This window comes from Psammomys obesus, unplaced genomic scaffold, assembly GCF_907164565.1.
Source record: "Psammomys obesus unplaced genomic scaffold, mPsaObe1.curated_primary_1811, whole genome shotgun sequence".
NCBI lineage: Eukaryota > Metazoa > Chordata > Mammalia > Rodentia > Muridae > Psammomys > Psammomys obesus.
Genome location: NW_026596079.1, coordinates 16,924,661 through 16,942,130, shown reverse-complemented (window position 1 = coordinate 16,942,130; position 17,470 = coordinate 16,924,661). Strand labels below are relative to the sequence as shown.

The 17,470-nt window shown below is 43.3% G+C and overlaps 1 non-coding gene and 1 pseudogene across 1 annotated transcript; both read right to left on the bottom strand.

Annotated features, from left to right (window-relative positions):
• Positions 1 to 3,500: 3,500 nt before the first annotated feature.
• On the bottom strand, positions 3,501 to 3,645 carry LOC129690936 (small nucleolar RNA SNORA48). Its single transcript, XR_008722389.1, has one exon. It is a non-coding gene; the product is annotated as a small nucleolar RNA SNORA48 (small nucleolar RNA).
• A 4,374-nt stretch (positions 3,646 to 8,019) lies between these two features.
• Positions 8,020 to 8,750, bottom strand: LOC129690873 (phosphoglycerate mutase 1-like; annotated as a pseudogene).
• Positions 8,751 to 17,470: the final 8,720 nt, after the last annotated feature.

Sequence of the window (17,470 nt, the reverse complement as noted above, 5' to 3'; positions counted from 1 at the left end):
AGTGGTCACAGAGTCCAAGGATGCTTTGAATCATTGGCGCCTGAAACCATGTCAGGCGCCATAGAAACACTCATCCCATTCGGTTCACATAACCACCTCAGGAGATGGTGTGTTGTCATTGTTGCTGTTCTCCTGTGAAGAAAGAAATACAAGCTGACAGTGACAGTTTGTACTCTTGTAACAAAGTGTCACAGACTGGGTGGTTTGTAAACAGAAATTTATGTCTCAAAGCTCTGGAAGCTGAGAAGTCTAATATTGAGACACAGACAGAATTGGTGTTCAATGAGGGCTCATTTCCTGGGTAGTAAATGACAACCTTTTACTGTGCTATCACAAGGCAGATCTCTGGGGTCTGTTTTTAAGAGCATTGATGCCACTATGAAGGCTCTGTCTTCATGATTCAACCAACCCCCGCCCCACAACCCAGTACCAACTGTGACCTGGAGGGGTGGAAATTTTAACACGTCAATTCTGAGGGGACAGAGCATCATGTTATTGTACAGTAATCACTAAAGATTACATAGGGTTAGAAGTGGGACTCCAACCTAGGATTTACAGGAGATCTTTATAAGAGGCAGGTGGGAGTGAGGAGGCTTTTCAGACAAAAATCTCTTCATGTCCATTTAAATGACTCATTATTGAAGGATGTCTTGTCTGAGAGAAAGGTTATCTTTGCTTTGTGTTCTAAAGACAAACTGGATAAAAATCCAATCAAACTTACTAGGCACCTATCAGGCTAGGCATTAGCCTAAGTGCTTTGAAGCACCTGATCTTATTTAATTTTCTCATTATCTTGTAGGATGGTGATTAACATCTCCATTGTACAGGTGGGGTCACTGAAGCTCATCTTGAATTAATCTGCACCTACTTGCACGGGTCTGCTGTTGCCAAAGCCGGGGCCAAATTTTAAGGGTTAATCTCGTCTGTGAGATCATCAGGCTGGGATTTGGTGCTTTATTGCTGGGAACAAATTGTTTCCAAACTAAATGACCAAAATGAAATCATGTCATGAGCTCACACTTTCCCTTTGGGTTGTGAATTCTGATGGTACCCAGCGAAGTGGGTAAATGGGAGGGCACAGCTGGAGCAGCACTAGCTGTGGGTGGCATCTGCGTGGGTCAACTGGTGGTATGTATGTGGTCCCGGGTCTTGGTTCTTCGTATCACTCCTGCTGGGTCCAGAATATTTCTCTGTACCCACATGCCTGGTGTCTGGGTTGGAAGGCACAGCTGGGTCTCTTTAGGCATTTTCTCTTTCTGTCTGGTCAGAGAACATAGTAAGCCTCCAGTTACGCATCGTACGTTATTTCAGGGTAGTTGCAGTTCTTTTTTTAAAAATATTTTTTATTTTAGGTTTTCATTTTGTGTGTGTGTGTGTGTGTGTGTGTGTGTTTGGCCTGCATGTATGTAAGTATACAGTGTACATGCAGTGGCCACAGAGGCCAGAAGAGAGCATTGGATCTTCTGATATTGGAATTACAGAAGCTGCCCTGTGGGTACTGGGACTCAAACACTGGTCTTTTTGAAGATCAACCGGAGCTCTTAGCCACTGAGCCATCTCTCCAGCAGCCCTAGATGGAGTTCCCCCAGGTCACTACTGGGGTTTCCTGGCTCTGCCCAGCTCTTTCAGGCTTAGTGCAATGCTGGCCTGGGAGATTCTTTCTTGGGAATGGGGCATCCTGTCCAATGAAGGACGTTTGTCAGCCTTTCTGTGTTGTAGTCACAGAAAAATATATTGGAGATTGCTGAACACCACCAGGGAACAGATCCTTCCATCCTCATGGAGAGCCCCAAGGAAACCCCCAAGAGGCTCTGGGCAAAGCTTCAAGTTTCATTACCAGGCCTTGAGAATCCCAGAATGTCCCTAACATTTTCTTTTTGTCAGAAACTCACCCAAACTAGAGCAATATCTCAGAGGGAAGAAATGAGAATTAGCTTTTCAATGGATGGAACAAAAAATAATTCACAGCTCTTAAAAAAAAAACTTTTTGTTGATTCTCTCCACATAATACACCCTTCTCCCTTACAACCTCCCCCCCCCCCAAGAAAAGAAAAGAAAACAACAACAACCTGCAAAAAACAAAACAAAACATCTCATCATGGAAGCTGTAGTGTGGCACAGTGTGTCCCACAGTATATTCCTCTGTCCACACATCTTCACTTGCAAAAGTTTATTGCAGTAAGTCATTGGACTGGTTCAAGGTCTCTGGCTTCTTTGACATAATCAATATTGGTTCCTCATTGGGCCTCCTCCAGTTTATCCTTTTGTCCTGTGTCATGGAGACCCTGCAGCTTTGGATCAGCAGGACTAGTCCTTTCATGACTCCCAACCATTCACAGATGATATAGATTTTGGGGTGGGCCAACTCAAAGCCCTGGATTTGGGACAGGGTCGTAGCTGAGCTGGTCAGTGGCCGGCTCTCCCTTACCAGCACTAACAGGGTGAGCTCACCAGCATTGCTCAGGCTAGGCCACCCAATGCCACATAGGCCGGAAGCAGAGTCAGCCCTCCTGCTTTCATGCCCTCAGGGCCGGCTCACCCGCACCCTCACCTCTAGAAACAGCTCCACTGTGCTGCCCAGTCAAGGCAAGAAGGCCACTCTCCCATGTGCTGCGAGGGCCAGCTGTCTCTGGCTAGTGCCCTTGGGGCTGGCTCACCCATGCCTTCGCCATCAGGGCTAGCTCCGCTGTGTTGCCAAGACAAAGTGCAGAACCTGCATTCCTGAATTCTGCAGCCAGCTAGGGACAAGGCCAGCTCACCTCTTTTCATGAGCACTGGGCCGGCTCTCCCAACTGCCACAGGTGGTGGGGAGGGAGCAGCAGGGAGGGCATTGCCTGGCACTCACACCGTTTCATAGCAGTCAAGTGGCAGTGCCCGCTTTTCACTGTTCTCACCCTCGGAGCCAGCTTACCTGCATCCCCTCCACCAGGGTCAGCTCTGCTGTGCTGTCCAGGTGAGGCGCAGGGCCAGCTTTCCTGAGTGCCACAGCCACTGAGGGCAGGGCCAGTTCTGTCCAGCCCCTGGGTATCCGTTGTGGTCCCTGGCGGCTGCCCCGACCAGGGAAGTTCCCATATTCTCTAGTGGTAATGTGAGCCTCGGACATCGACCTCTGCCATTGCACGGTCATGGCCTCAGACATGGTCCTCAGTGGCAGCTTGGGCTGGTGCCTCCCCATGGTCCCAGGTGGCAGGGCTAGCCACTCACAATAGGCAAGCTGGCCTCTCAAGCATCGAGTCCCTAGTTCCATCTGTCTTCATAATGCTCAAGCTGCTCCACTTCTCTTACTCTCACATCTGTCTACCACATGCTCGAACGTTGTGATGGCTCCTGTTGCAGGCCGCCCACGTGGCCCCTGGGTGACATCCTTCAGCAAGCTGGTGGCTACGGCCAGCCTCTGCCATGGCTGGAGGGCAGGTCTGTGGATGGCTTGGCGGTGCACAGGTCTCTGTCCATCTTCCTTCTCCCATGCTGCATTGTCTGGATTTGATTTGATTTGATTTTTATGTGTCCTAGGTATAAAACAGCTTTGGCCACAAAGCCAGGCATCAAGCTAGGATGAACAAGGGACCGCCATCTGCTCTGCCCCTGACTGATAACAGAATACCACCACCAACAAGGTATCTCTTTGCCCACTGCCAAGGGGCCTTTTTTTTTTTTAACCCCATTGTGTTAAAGTATACATAACATAAATTGTATCATTTTGGTCATTTATAAAGGTATCAATACATGCATGCTATTGTTGCCCTAATGTCACCCTTATGAGTTTCCAGAACTTTCTTCATTTTTCCAGGCTGAAACTTTCTACCCTTTATATAGTTACTCCCACCTCTCCTCATTCCAGCCCCAAGCAGAAGCCTATACTTCCTGTCTTTGTTAATTTGACTGTTTTGTGTATCTCATCGAAGAAGACTCATGCAGGGTTTGCCCTTTTGTTGCTGGCTTATTTCACTTAGCTTAATGCTTCCCAGGTTCATCCATGCTGCAGTGCATGTCAGAATTTCTCTTTAAGGCTGGAGAATATTGTAGACATCTTTAATCTCCCACAGCTATCCAATTTCAAAGCACCATTGGCCTATAAGCACTGGGGAGCAGAAATCCTACTTTAACTTAGAATTCTGTCTTGGAAATGTTTTCTTAGGCTTGAAGTGTGGACTTGAGCTGAATCAGTCTTGGCAATATGGCTCAGGCAGACTTAATAAAATGGGATTTGGGATTTTGGTTTACTTCTATTTTGTGATGTAAATGTAAATTATAATTAGATGGGTCTAGACCAGAATTTTTTTTACTGCTTGTAAGGAAATGTGTTGTGTGAATTTGACAAATTATCATTGCTATGTTTGCTTTCATTTGCAAATTGGAGGGATATTATAGCCTCAATGTTTGTATTTGCACCAAATTCACATTTTGGAGTGCAACTCTCTAGGTTGTGATATTAAGAAGCTGGGGCCTTTGGAAAGTGCAAAGTCTTCAGGGTGGGGCTTTCATGGAGTGGATTAGCACCCTAATGAAAGACAACCAAAGAAGCTTATTTGCCTCATTCTTTTCACTAGGTAGGGTCAACCAAAAGGCAATAGCTATGAGGAAAGGCTCTCATTTGAATGTCCTGACCTTGGGAATTCCAGTCTCTAGACCCATTTCAACAAACTGTTACTAACTGGCTATAAATTACTCAGCCCAAGGTTACTTATTTTTTTGTTAGTCCAACCAGATTAAGACTGAGACAAGGGTACAGGAGGGGAAAGACAAAGTGAGTAGATCATGATCTTAGAACGAACTCCATATAGACCCTGAGCTACAAGATGGAAGAACTTGAAGTAAGTTTGGAGAGCAGCCATTCTTAATGATTCACTTTATTGACAATAAGAAGAGTTCATTTACATCTAATAACCTTCCAGGGTTGTGTTCATGTGGTTACCTGTACCACATACTCTGTTATTTGATTTTTAGAAATAGTTACTTATTTACTTTTACCTGTACAAATGTTTTGCTTCCATGTTCGTAAGTGACATGTTTGTCTCCAGAAGAGGAGGCTCTGTCTCCTAGAACTAGGGCTGAGAACTAATGTGAGCTCTTAAATACTGAGCCATTACTCCAGCCTCTTCATTATTTGATTTGAGGGCAGCCATACGACTTTATCTTAGGATTCTATGTTTTAAGGGGAAAAAAAGTCACATGCAGATTCAAGGAAATTCCAAGGCAAACAAAAGCAAAAACAAGCCAAACAACAACAACAACAAAACCCCAAACAATAACAACAACAATAACATCCCCCCCCCAAAAAAAAACAAAACCCTCCAACAATTCTAAAAGCTACTTGATTTTCTAGGTGAGAACTGGAGGCTACCTCTTCTAACCTCCAGCAAGCTACATGGGTGTTTCATTTATTTGCTTATTCATGTGTGTACATGTGTGAGAATACAGGTGTGTGAATGCCGCGGCAAGAGTATGGAGGTCAGAGGACAGCTCTCAGAAGCTGGTACTCTTTTGCCACCCTGTGGGATCAAACTCAGGTTGGCAGCCCTGTGCACAAGTGCTTTTACCAGCTGAGCCGTCTCGCTGGTCCTACGCTTGGCTTTGATGGCTTGTGGTTGCTGACATCCTGAGCCAGATCCCATAAGACCCTCCATGTCTCCCCATTATTCCAGGCTTTATAATAGTTAATGAAGCTATAAAAGAGAATATAAAAGATCACTAACTGACATGATTGTATGTATAACTTCGACCTCATGCACCTTGTGTGTGGAGAATCTTTTAGGGTCATCAGGTAAGATAGCTCAGCTGGTAAAGCTGCTTGCCACCCATTGATTCTCTGAGACCTGCTAATCCCTGCAGCCTATGTTTATCCATGGAAGGGGAACACCATCTCCACAGAGTTGTCCTCTGACATGTTGACACGTGCACACATGCTCACATACACACAATAATAATAAAAGGAAAAGAAGCCTTTACAAATTCTCCAGAGTGCTACAGTGGCAAAAACAGCCTCATTGTACAGTTAGTGACACAAAGATTTATGAGTCAAGTGCCATGACCACCTTGGATAGACTAGCAATAGAAGGATCTCTATCCTTCTATTGGCATGTAAAACATGCCACCATCATAAAAAATGTCAAATGAAAACAAGGATTCAGAGCAGAATTGCTCTTTATTATTTCCCATATGCCATGATTTCTATTTTATTCAGCCCCTTTGAACATCAGACAGTGATCTTGGCTTCTCTCTTCATATTGCTTTAAAGCATTTGGAAGCTGGAGAAAAGCTTTCTATAATGCTGGTCATGTCATCAGAGTCAGCAGGAAATCAGCAGTCTCTTTGTAGAGAGTGAACCAGGTTGGAAATTTGGGGAAGAGTGATGTGCTATGTTTAGGGTAGCTGGTTCTATGATAATCCCTTTCTCCATGTTCATTTTCATTGCTTGAAAATAGGCACAGGTTATGAGTCCGAATGTCAGGGACAAGCAGAACCCAAGCCACTTAGTGATGTGGTAGCAATTATTTCTGGGCATCTGAAGAGACTTATAGTGTCAGCATCTTGGTAGACTGTCCCTGCAAAGATTTTTTTTTTTTTTTTTTTTTTTGTAAGGCAAAGTGAAGACAGGTCCTTCAGATGAAGCAGAGCCATAAAAATGAAAAGTTTGATATCTTGACATTTTAACTACTTCGTAACAGGCTTTCTATAGGTCACCAACATCTGGGACTTGAAGGTACAATGTCAATTTACTATTTAAGAACTCTGGAACTGACTTTTGGGTGCTTCCTGAGACTGTCAGAGGGTTCTTGTACTTCTCTCCAGGACTATGACCTGATGGTTTAGTCAGTAGGCATTCATGAAGTGTTGGGTAGGAGATGGAAGAATTGTAACTGGTTCTAAATTAAGTGTTGCGGGTGTCAACAGTGGAGATTACAGACTGTTCTTGCTTTTAACCTTTATCCTTCCAGGAACTCACAGAGTTGGGGATAAGGAGAGAGAATGGTCAATGCAAAAATTATCTTTAGCTGTCTCCATCAAATCGGTATTATCTCTTGTGCTACTGTATTATTATTATTTATTATTATTTTATTGCATATCACTCCTTTATTATACTGATCTGAAAAGGGATTTAGTATTATGCTCATGTAGGTTCTGAACCTACATGGAAGGGTCAAGCAGCTGGAACACGATTCAGACAATGAGAGACAAAACCTTGGACATGCTTCAGGGTCACTTCACATTTATAAAACAAGGCAGCGGGATCCTAACACACAGCAAGGCCCTCCCATCCTTTGAGGACAAGGAGTTTTTCCCATTTGATATGAAGAATGGTTCATTTTCTGGTGACCACATGGAACTATTTCAGCTGCTACTAGAACCCCCCCCCCCCCCCTAGACCCCCCCCCCCCCGAGAGGCTTTGTGTGTTGACATGTATCGAGTGCTATGGGTTTATTTCATTCATTCATTTATCTATCTATCTATCTATCTATCTATCTATCTATCTATCTATCTATCTATCTATCTAGTTTTAAGTAAAAAATAACACATAGACATGACAGGTTTCATCCCAACCTTCTAGGGCCAGCGGTTCCTTTAGGATCAGAATGGAAGCAGTTATCTTTTAAATCACCATGCAAATTACTTTCTGGAATGACGACAGCCCCCAGTTCCCTAAATGTGGATGAGTGCAGGACAGTCTTCTGGGTTGGAGCTTCTCCTCACTGGTCATGCTGTAGCGTGGCTCCTCCCTGATCGCTTCCTAAGCAGACAGCAAACAAAGGACTCAGGAATCCTGTAATTACTACCTCTCACCTCTCCTGGTAAGAGGTGCCATCCCTGGATGTGGAGCAAGAACCTGCACCCCCAGAAGTGTTATTCTGACTAGATTCTATGAAAGGAGTAGGTGCAGGGAATAAAATACTGCGGCCACAACTTAAACTTAAGATCCTAAAATGTAGTCCATGTGACAGGTGCTGAGGAAGGAAGGGTGCGGGAAGCACGAACAGGCAGGGAGGGCGTTTTCGGGGTAGGAGTCAGCATCCTCACCTTCACTTCTTGACCTTGCCCTGAGCAGCCACGCTTCCTTGGCTTTACGTACGGTCTCCTCATCTCCCGGGAACTGCTTGGGCTTGATGGGCTTCAAGCTATTGTCCAACTCATAGACGATGGGAATGCTAGTTGGCAAGTTCAGCTCCGTGATGGCCTCTTCTGAGAGACCCTCTGAATGCTTGATGAGGTCTCATGTTGCCTTGCGCCACAATCAGAAGAACCCTTTTCTCCTACTTGATCCGGAGCACAATTTCTTCATTCCAAAAGGACAGTGCTCTGGCAATAGTGTCCTTCAGGCTCTTACAGGAGGGCAGCTGGTCCTTGCTAAGGTCTATGTATCTGTGATTCTTATTGATGTTGCTTTAGATGGGATGATCAGGCTCCTTTGGAGGTGGTGGGCCTTTGTAAGATCGCCTCCAGATCTTCACCTGCGCCTTATCATGCTTAGCTGCAGTTTGTGTTTTCTTGAGACCAGTCAGACCCGATAGTGTCACTTACCGAGGCGCCAGGTTCTGACCACTGGCAGCCACATCTGGTCAATGACTTCCAGGATTCGCCAGAGGGTCGGGATTGCTCTCTTTTGCATGGAAGTAAAAGAGAAGTGAAGCAGATGTCAAATTTATAGCCAGCATCTCGCAATAGCCTGCCTGCTGTACTTGGCCTCCAAGCTGTTCTCCAGGTTCCAAGCAGGCTCGCTGTGCTGGATTGGTGCCAGCTTGTAGGCGGTCATGGCAACAGGCAGGGCTGTGGTGATGACTGTCATCCCTTTTATGGTTGCTATTATGCACTATTATCTGTGGTTCCAGCGATGGAACCCAAGGCCTTGTGCTTGTTATGCAATCATTCTATCACTGAGCTGTATCCCAGATCCATCTATTACATAATAAAGTGTTTACAGTCAATATTTCGAGTTGGACTCGGAATCCACATCTTCTGAAGGTCAATCTAAAAGGAGATTAAGTGAATGAGTAAATTAATGAGGTGGGTGACTAGGCCCAGATTATTCAGCATCACTGAAGAAAGAGTGAAGAGGAAATAGCTTGACTTCCTTCCTCATGCATTTCTAATGCTGTGACTGATGGCCTGCTTTTAGCTTTTTCTGACATGAAGAAAGTGCATATCAAAAAGTACAGTATGGGAGAGAAGATAGTTTCCCTGAGATTCTGTGGTGTTTCATTTCATGGGCCACCCTACTCGGATGGTGGGTGCCCAGAAATCTGCTTAATGTCCGTGAGGGCATTACTGAATGTGACTAGAACAAGGGTCAGTCGGTAGGGCAAGGCAGATCATTCCCCACCCCCAACACCAACAGCTAGGCCTCCTCCATGCCATTGGGGCTCTAAATTGAATATAAGGCAGAAGAAGGGGGAAGCCATTCTTACCGCTTCACTAATTTTTGACATAAGTCCTCTGTATAAGAAATAGTACCCAAGCTGTTGCTTCTTCTGCTCTCAGGATTTCTGGCTCTAATTGGAATTGTACCCCCAAGTGGGTCTTCAGCGTATAGACAGCAGATCACAGGACTGACCGCTCACCTTCTGCATTATGAGCAACTGTTCTTTAGGAAGGACTTGCCTTCTCTGGATAATCTTGCTTCATGTAGACCCTTACGAGTATGGGATAGTCAGTATTGATTGTCAACTTGACGGGGATCTAGAACCACCTAGAATACAAGTCTTCTGGGGATGTTTGTGAGGGAATTTCTCAATTGGGTTAACTGAGGTAGGAAGACACACCCAAACGGTGACAGGCAGCATTGTACCGAAGGCTGTCCTCCTGGATCGAATAAGAAAGGCAAGCTTACCACCCCTCTGTGCATCTTGACTGCAGAGGCAATGTGACCCGTTGCTCCCTCCACCCTGTTACTGCGACCCACCACGATGGGCTGTTTTCCCATTGACTAATAGCCAAAACAAACCTTTCATTCTTAGTTGCTTCTTGTCAGGCATCAGGTCACAGCAACACGGAAATGAACTGAATGCACACATGGGGAGAGGCAGTGAACCGGACATCGTGAACAGGCTCTAGTTAGTGTTGGAACTGGTTTCTAATTTTAACCTTTCTAATTACTAGATGCGTGCGCTTCAGCAAGGTATTCAACTCTCCTGAGTGGCCTAGCTGCTTTTTCTGCTGAGGAGATATAACATCGGCCATTGCTGAGGCTTACATTCCAGAGGTTTAGTTTAGTACCATCATGGTGGGAAACATGGCGGCACGCAGGCAGACATGGTGCTTGAGAAGGAGCTGAGAGTGCTATATCTTGACCCACAGGCAGCAGGGAGAGAACTGACTTGAGCTTCTGAGACCTCAAAGCTCACACCTACAGTGACACACTCCCTTCATCAAGGCCACTCCTACTCCATCAAGGCCACGCCCCTAATAGTGCCACTCCCTATGGGCCAACCATTCAAATACATGAATCTGTGGGGGCCATACCTATTCAAACTACCACATCACCCAGCACCCAAATGACCCTTTATGCTTTTGAATCAGTCGCATGTACTTCCCTGAGCCAATCACAGTGATAGTTTAGGAACATTTATGGAATTCCTGGTCAGTTTTGTTTGCCAGTGCATCTAGATATGAGGTTTTGAGAGACTGTGACCATGTTGTGGCCACAAAGGTTCAGAGTGCTTGAGCACAGTAGAGAAGATGCAGAAGCATTTGGGCCCTTTCTTAGTGGCACCAGTAAATTAAGCAGTGACAGAGTGACCTACCTTTGGACTTCTTGTGCCATTAGAACTTTCTTCATGGGTTAAACTCCATGGGTTGGCTTTTCTATTTCCTAAAGTTAAAGACTCCTAAGCAATATACTCAGTGTTGTTTGAGTTCAGTGGGTAGTAAATAAATTAGCCTATATAAAAGTCTTCACACACGGCTTGGCATTCAGGAAAGAATCAATAAATGTTAGCTTTAATACAAATATGACAAAATCCATTATGTTTGTCACTGGCGATAGTTTAAAATATAATTCTTGTTTTATTCAGTTTTCTAGAAGATTTTACAAGGCAGAAAAATAAAAGAGGTAAGGTCAGTTGTATACAGAAAAGCTGACATATTTTTTTTTTCTACATTCATGGCTAAAGGCCAGAAATGGTACAAATGGGCTCCATCATTTCAAATTCTCTTCACACGTATCATTAAATTGTTATTCCAGAGAGCTGTATCATTTTTACTGTGACTAGCAAACACGGGAAAGTGCCTCTTGTGCTTCATGGTAGCTGGTTGTGATTGTTGATTTTGATCAGCTTTGATTGGATCAGGACATTCCCAAGGCATTGGGGAGGCACATCTTTGGGTGTACCCATGTATATGTCTCCAGAGAAGATTGACTGAGGAGGGTAGCTTCCACCTCACCAGATGAAGTAATAGGCTGAGAAACAGGTTAAAAAGGGGAAAGCAACTGGATGTTTCTATTGTTCTTCTTTTGCCTCGATAGCGGGATTATCTCAGACCTGTCAGTGATGTAAATAATGAAATTATTTTAATATTTTAAAGATTAGTTCTTTTGCTTGGCAGTCTCCTAACTGCTCTAACCTGACTAATATTGGCACTACCTCCTGCCACAAGGCCGGATCTACCTCTCTGCTCCACTCTGGTTGCCTCCGTTCATCTCTGTGTCCACTGGCCGAATCTCCCTTCTCTCAATTCTTCTCCCAGAGTCCCACTCTCAGCCTAAAGATCCAACATCCACTTCCTGCTCAGATATTGGCTGTCAGCCCTTCATACCAGCCAATCACATACCATTCTAGATTGCTTTAGGCAGCTGAGGAAGAATGAATATTTACAAAATAGAAAACCTGGGAATGGGCCATAGAAATGGCAACGCCAGAATTCTGCCAGTATTTAGCTGTCTGCTGATACAGAGTTAACAATTGACTAAAAAGAGACACACCTTCACACAATGTATCCCAACATGCTTCCAGATCCTTGGAGATGTGAGCAAGTAGCCTTTCTGCTTGCCACAGCTGTAGGCCCTGCTGTCATAACTCGACTGTGATGGACTGTGAGTTGAAAGACTTCTTTCTCATAGTTGCCTTCTGTAGTGAACTTGGTCACAACCTCAAGCAAAGAAAGATTTCACCAGTATCTGGAATTACTATTTAAAACAATGTTTTTCCAGTAAGCAAATTAGGGAATCATTTTAGGTTTGTTTTTCTAACTAGTAGGTTTTTAAAATAGTATCTTGGAGTCAAAATATTTTGAAGTTGTCTGAGACTTCGAAGTGCTTTCTAAAATGGGCTACAGGCATTTAGGAGGGTACCTTCCCTCTTCCTTAGCAATACATAGTTGCTTTCTAGTCTGAAATAAAGGACTGGAATAACTAATCTTTGTGTTATCCTGCGTCATCTAGAATTTCCTGGATGTGTTTCCTCTGAACTGTTGGAGTTCTCTTAGGGGTAAAGTAGAAAAAAATGATTGGTAGCTGACGCCGCGGACAGAGTTGCTTTTCCACTGCTTTCCCTAATACATGTGGTAGCCCCATAACACTGCTTTACAGGACATCTGTCTACATGAATAATCTGAGCCAACCCCAATCAGCATGTTAGTGCCATTTTAATGACTAAATATTGTATGCTTTCTTCCCCCTGGCTGATGTGCCTTTCAATTTGGCAATAGTAAGCTTGGATTCAAAACAACAAAATAAGCAAGACATGATTACAATAGTATAAATAGGAGATAATGCTAGCTTGGCTATAAAAATAGTCGTGATAGTAGGAAAAGTAGATGTTCTAAATTTGTTTAAGTTAAGAATATATATTAAGTTAATATAAATTAATATATATTAAATTAAGAATACATTTCTATCATCTATCTATATTAGTCAATCATCTTTTTATCTATTTATAAAACCTTTATAAGTATCTCTTTTTTTAAGGCAGTTTTATTTTTTGAGAGTATAATCTAAGTACAACATTTCTCCCCTCCTTTTCATCCTAAATATAACCTGATCAGTCCATACAATGTTATTTGTATGTATATATTCAGGGATGACTGCTTGACACTGGGCAACCAATTGATGTGCCCTTCATGGAAGTCTACCCTTCCTGTCCCCGGCTTTCCTTGGTTGTTTATAGACCTTGTGTAGGGTTGAAGCTTCATGGGCTTTTCTCCATAGTTTGGCATGTTCCTTGGTGTCCTTCTTGTTCACTCAAATTTGGGCAGTCCTGATGGGGAGATTATTGAGTGTAGCTTCTGATATTACTAGTAGACACAAGCTCACATAAATCTCTCTGATCCTCTGGCTCTTACAACCTTCCACCCTTCTTCCACATGTTCTCTGAGCCTTGGGCATGGGGGTGTTTTTGTAGATGTATCCACTGGTACTGGGTTCCACAACTCTGCATGTTGATTGATTGGGGTTCTCTGTCATGGTTTCTGTCTGTTGCAAAGAGAGGTTTCCTTGAGGAGGGTTGAAGACTGCACTAACTTGTAAGGGTAAAAACAAATGTTTATTGATTGTTGTTAGGTAATTGTATGTTTTTTTTTTTTTCCAAATGAAATACTGGCCTGTCAGTGCAATTTTCATGCCAAGCTCACCTCTTAATCTGGGAATTATCTGCAAGATTCTTCAATAATCCAAAACAAAACAAAACAAAACAAAACAAAAAAACAAAACAAAACAAAAAACACCTATCCCTAGAGTTCTTTGGGGCATCTGGCAAACCACATAGTAAAGATGGAAAATAAAGAACTCAAAGGAAACCAAAAAGAGAGAACATAAACTAGACCTTCTATCATGGTCAAGGCTAGGTGTTGTTTGCATTTTTTGCGCTGGAAGTGTCTCCAGTAAATTAGAAGAATGGTGTCCTAAGTCATGTGGTTCCCTTTGCCTGAGCCTGAGAACACTAATTGCTATAACAGAAAACACAGCTAATTCAAACTGTAACCCTCCCATGTTCCAGGCTCTGTGCTAGGTGCTTCACAGGGATTTGGGTATTCAATATCCCATTTCGCAAAGGTGGTGCTTGGATGCTGTCCTAGTTACTGCTCTATTGCTGTTATAAAATACTGTGACCAAGGAAGCTTATAATAGAAAGCATCTCATTGGGGACTTGCTTACAGTTTCAGAGGGTTGGTCTATATCCACTGTAGCAAGCAACATGGCGGCAGGCAGGTAGGCTGGTTTGGTGCTGGAGCAGTAACTGGGAGCTTACATCTGATCTGCAAGTTGCAACCAGAGAAAGAGAGAGATTAGGCCTAGCATGGGGTTTTGAAACTTCCAAAACTTCCAAAACCCCATGCTAGTCACCTATTCTCAGTGACTCACTTCCTCCAACAAGGCCACACCTTCTAATCCTTCCCAAACAGTTCCATGAACTGAGGACCAAGCATTCAAACTATGAGCCTGCCTATGGGGGCCATTCTCATTAAACTATCACAGATGCTAACAGACTGGCCTGCTCAGGCAACCTGAAGCAAAGCCCAGGTTGTACATAGCTCTGTTGGACATTTAAGCTTCCCAGTGTTTTTTTTTTCTCTCTTTGTTTCCATATAAGCCTTCTACTTGCTCCTTAAATATCTTTTACTTTCAGAGGTTCCCTTGTCTGCCCCTTCCCATTATAGGTCTCCCACTCACATCAACATCTGACACTTATTTTCCAGTCACTATCAAGCCAGCTCATCTTTTCTGACAGTGTTTCACATTCTGATGTCTTCATGCATTCAGTAAGACCTTTTCAGACATTTAATTATAGTTGAAGAATGTTTCATTTCAGGGGGATGGCTCTGAAACTGGTACAACAGCAGTGTCACACTCAGCCACAAAGGGCCACACTCTCTGTGTGGAGGCCTGCTTAACACTTTAGTTTTTAAATAGCTTCTTCAAGGACTCACTCCAAAAAGTGTTTTCTTCTATCATTTCTCTAGAAAGATGTCAAATGAGCATATGATTTCTGAAGAAGTGTCTCTACATTAAAATATCACATAATTGTTGAGTGTGTCTCTTCTATGACTCTTGATCTTGCCCATTTACTCCTTTATCTGCTGGGATACACAAATGTGACAGATGAACAGCATGACGGAAAAATTTTGATGTCTGTGGTCATCTCCAAGTTTTAACATTGCTTTTTAATTTTTAAAGATAATTTTGAGGTAGACTACCCAAAAAAATACTGGGAATGTAGCCAGCAAATTTCACTTGAACACACACACACACACACACACACAAGCACACTTTCTTAGGGTTTCTAGGGCTGTGACAAAACACCATGACCAAAAAATACGTTGGGGAGGAAAGGGTTTATTTGGCTGACACTTTCACCAGCACTGTTCATCATTAAATGAAGTGAGGACAGGAATTAAAATAGGGTTAAGAACCTGAGGCAGGAGCTGATGCAGAGGCCATGGAGGGGTGCTGCTTACTGGCTTGCTCAGAATGCTTTCTTATAGAACCCAGGACCACTAGCCTATGGATGGCACCACCCACAACTGGTTGGGTCCTCCCCCAAAGATTACTAATTAAGAAAATGCCTTACAACTGGATCTTATAAAGGCATTTTTTTTTCCCTCAACCGAGGTTCTCTTTTTTCTTATACTTCTAGTTTGTGTGTCAAGTTGACATAAGACTAGCGCACGCGCGCACACACCCATACACACACACGAACACTATTTTGGCGTGTGATTTGAAAATATATGGAAATAATTGTGCTGTCAGTTCTCCACTGGCCAGATGAGTTTACATTGTGGAAGTATCAGTAAGAAATTTGTCATTTTCTTGTGAAAGAAACCTCATTTTCTTTGCTTTTTTTCTTCTTCGTCTTCTAAGATGGTGTGCAAGGGAGCAGAAAGCTTGGCATTCAGCCACCAAGCTTGTGGTTTGAATATTTTACATCTGTCAATGGGATTCCTTTTGGCATCTTATCAGAGCACAATGAATTTGATTTTGGAGAGGTGGGGAGATCCTCTACATGTTCTTGCAACAGAAACAGTTATTGTGTGACCCAGCGAGTCACTTTGAATTCCTTCAGCTCATGGTCCCATCCTCACTGTGAAACAGTTTATGCCGTCCCCAGCTTCTAACATTTCCATTTGATGTGGTTCTATTGAAAGGGAATAGTAGCACCTAAGATTCAATTTAAAGCCTGTTTATTGTAATAAGCAGATACTGTGAGGGCAGCTAGTGTGAATCTCTGAGGGATGAAACAGATGAATTAAAAAAAATATATTTAGTGGGGATAAAATAAGCCAGGAGAATTGTCCTCAGCAGGGAGAGAACAGCTATAGAAAAGGGAGATTTTTGTGTTTATAGTCTGGCCTGACCTACTGTTAGGAAGGAGAATGGAGAGAGCTGGTGTTGTCCTTTCCCTGGATGGTGCAAAATCAAGACCAGTGCTTGATTTTGTGCAAAAAGCAGAGAAAGGAGAGTTCTGTAAATCCATGTATATTATGTCACTGTTATCTGTCCCACAGTAGAACATGATTCCTCAAAAAAGTCACCAAAGTGACTTGTCTGGTAAGACAACTGAGGAAGTGATTTGTCTGGTAAGACAATTGAGGAAATAACTTGTCTGGTAAGTCAACTGAGGTTCACAGAGGGCAATATGCCATTCTTCAATCACATAATAACAAGAGCTGGACTTGAACCTCAAACCACTTACATTCTTAATTATGCTGCCTTGTTTCACTGTAACCTTGGTGAAGTCCTATTATGAGAGGTTAGGCACCCCAATGCTGACAGGAGACGCTTGCATCCTATGTAGAACTTAAACTGGATGATCTTCAGGTTATTTCTATTTCAAGTAGGTGTTGTGCAGCTTTTGAATTGAGATAGTCCCTTCTAGAATGTTAAGGCTCAGGAAGCTCTTGAAACCTAAAGGGTTCCAAAAGTCAGCTCCAAGGCTTTATGAGCAGTAGCAACTACAGAGGAGAGGACACTGTTGAATCAGCCCAGATTTATACAATCAATACAGGGAGGTCTGTGGATGCTGCATCCTTGAGGCCTCACATAGACTTTTTTTTTTTTTTTTTTTTTTTTTTTTTTTGTGATGAAGCTTTCTTTAAGTCACCCATGCTCCTGTATGTAATGTCTCACTCACATTCCCTTAGGCAATCCCAGCACACCGTGTTTCACTCGGCTATGCTTGGGAGGACTTTGATTTGTTTTCAGCCTCCTATCTGGAGTAAGCAGAGTTTTGTTCACACAAAGAACACATATGTACACCACTTAGGCCAAGTGATGAGCTAAAAGGATGCCAGGGACAGAGACATGTCATTCTTTGTTTTCCTGTGCGGCCCGCCTGACCTTTCTGTCCAACCCCCATGTCTTACTTTTGTTTTGTGCTGCTGGGAAAATACTCTGTCAAGAGCAATTTGAGGAATAAAGGATTTATTCTGCTCAATTCAGACTACAGTCCATCAGAGCAAGGAGACAACAGCAGCATGAACTTGAAGGAGCTCACTATGTTCTACCGGCTGTCAAGAAGCAGAGAGCAATGCATCCTGATGCTC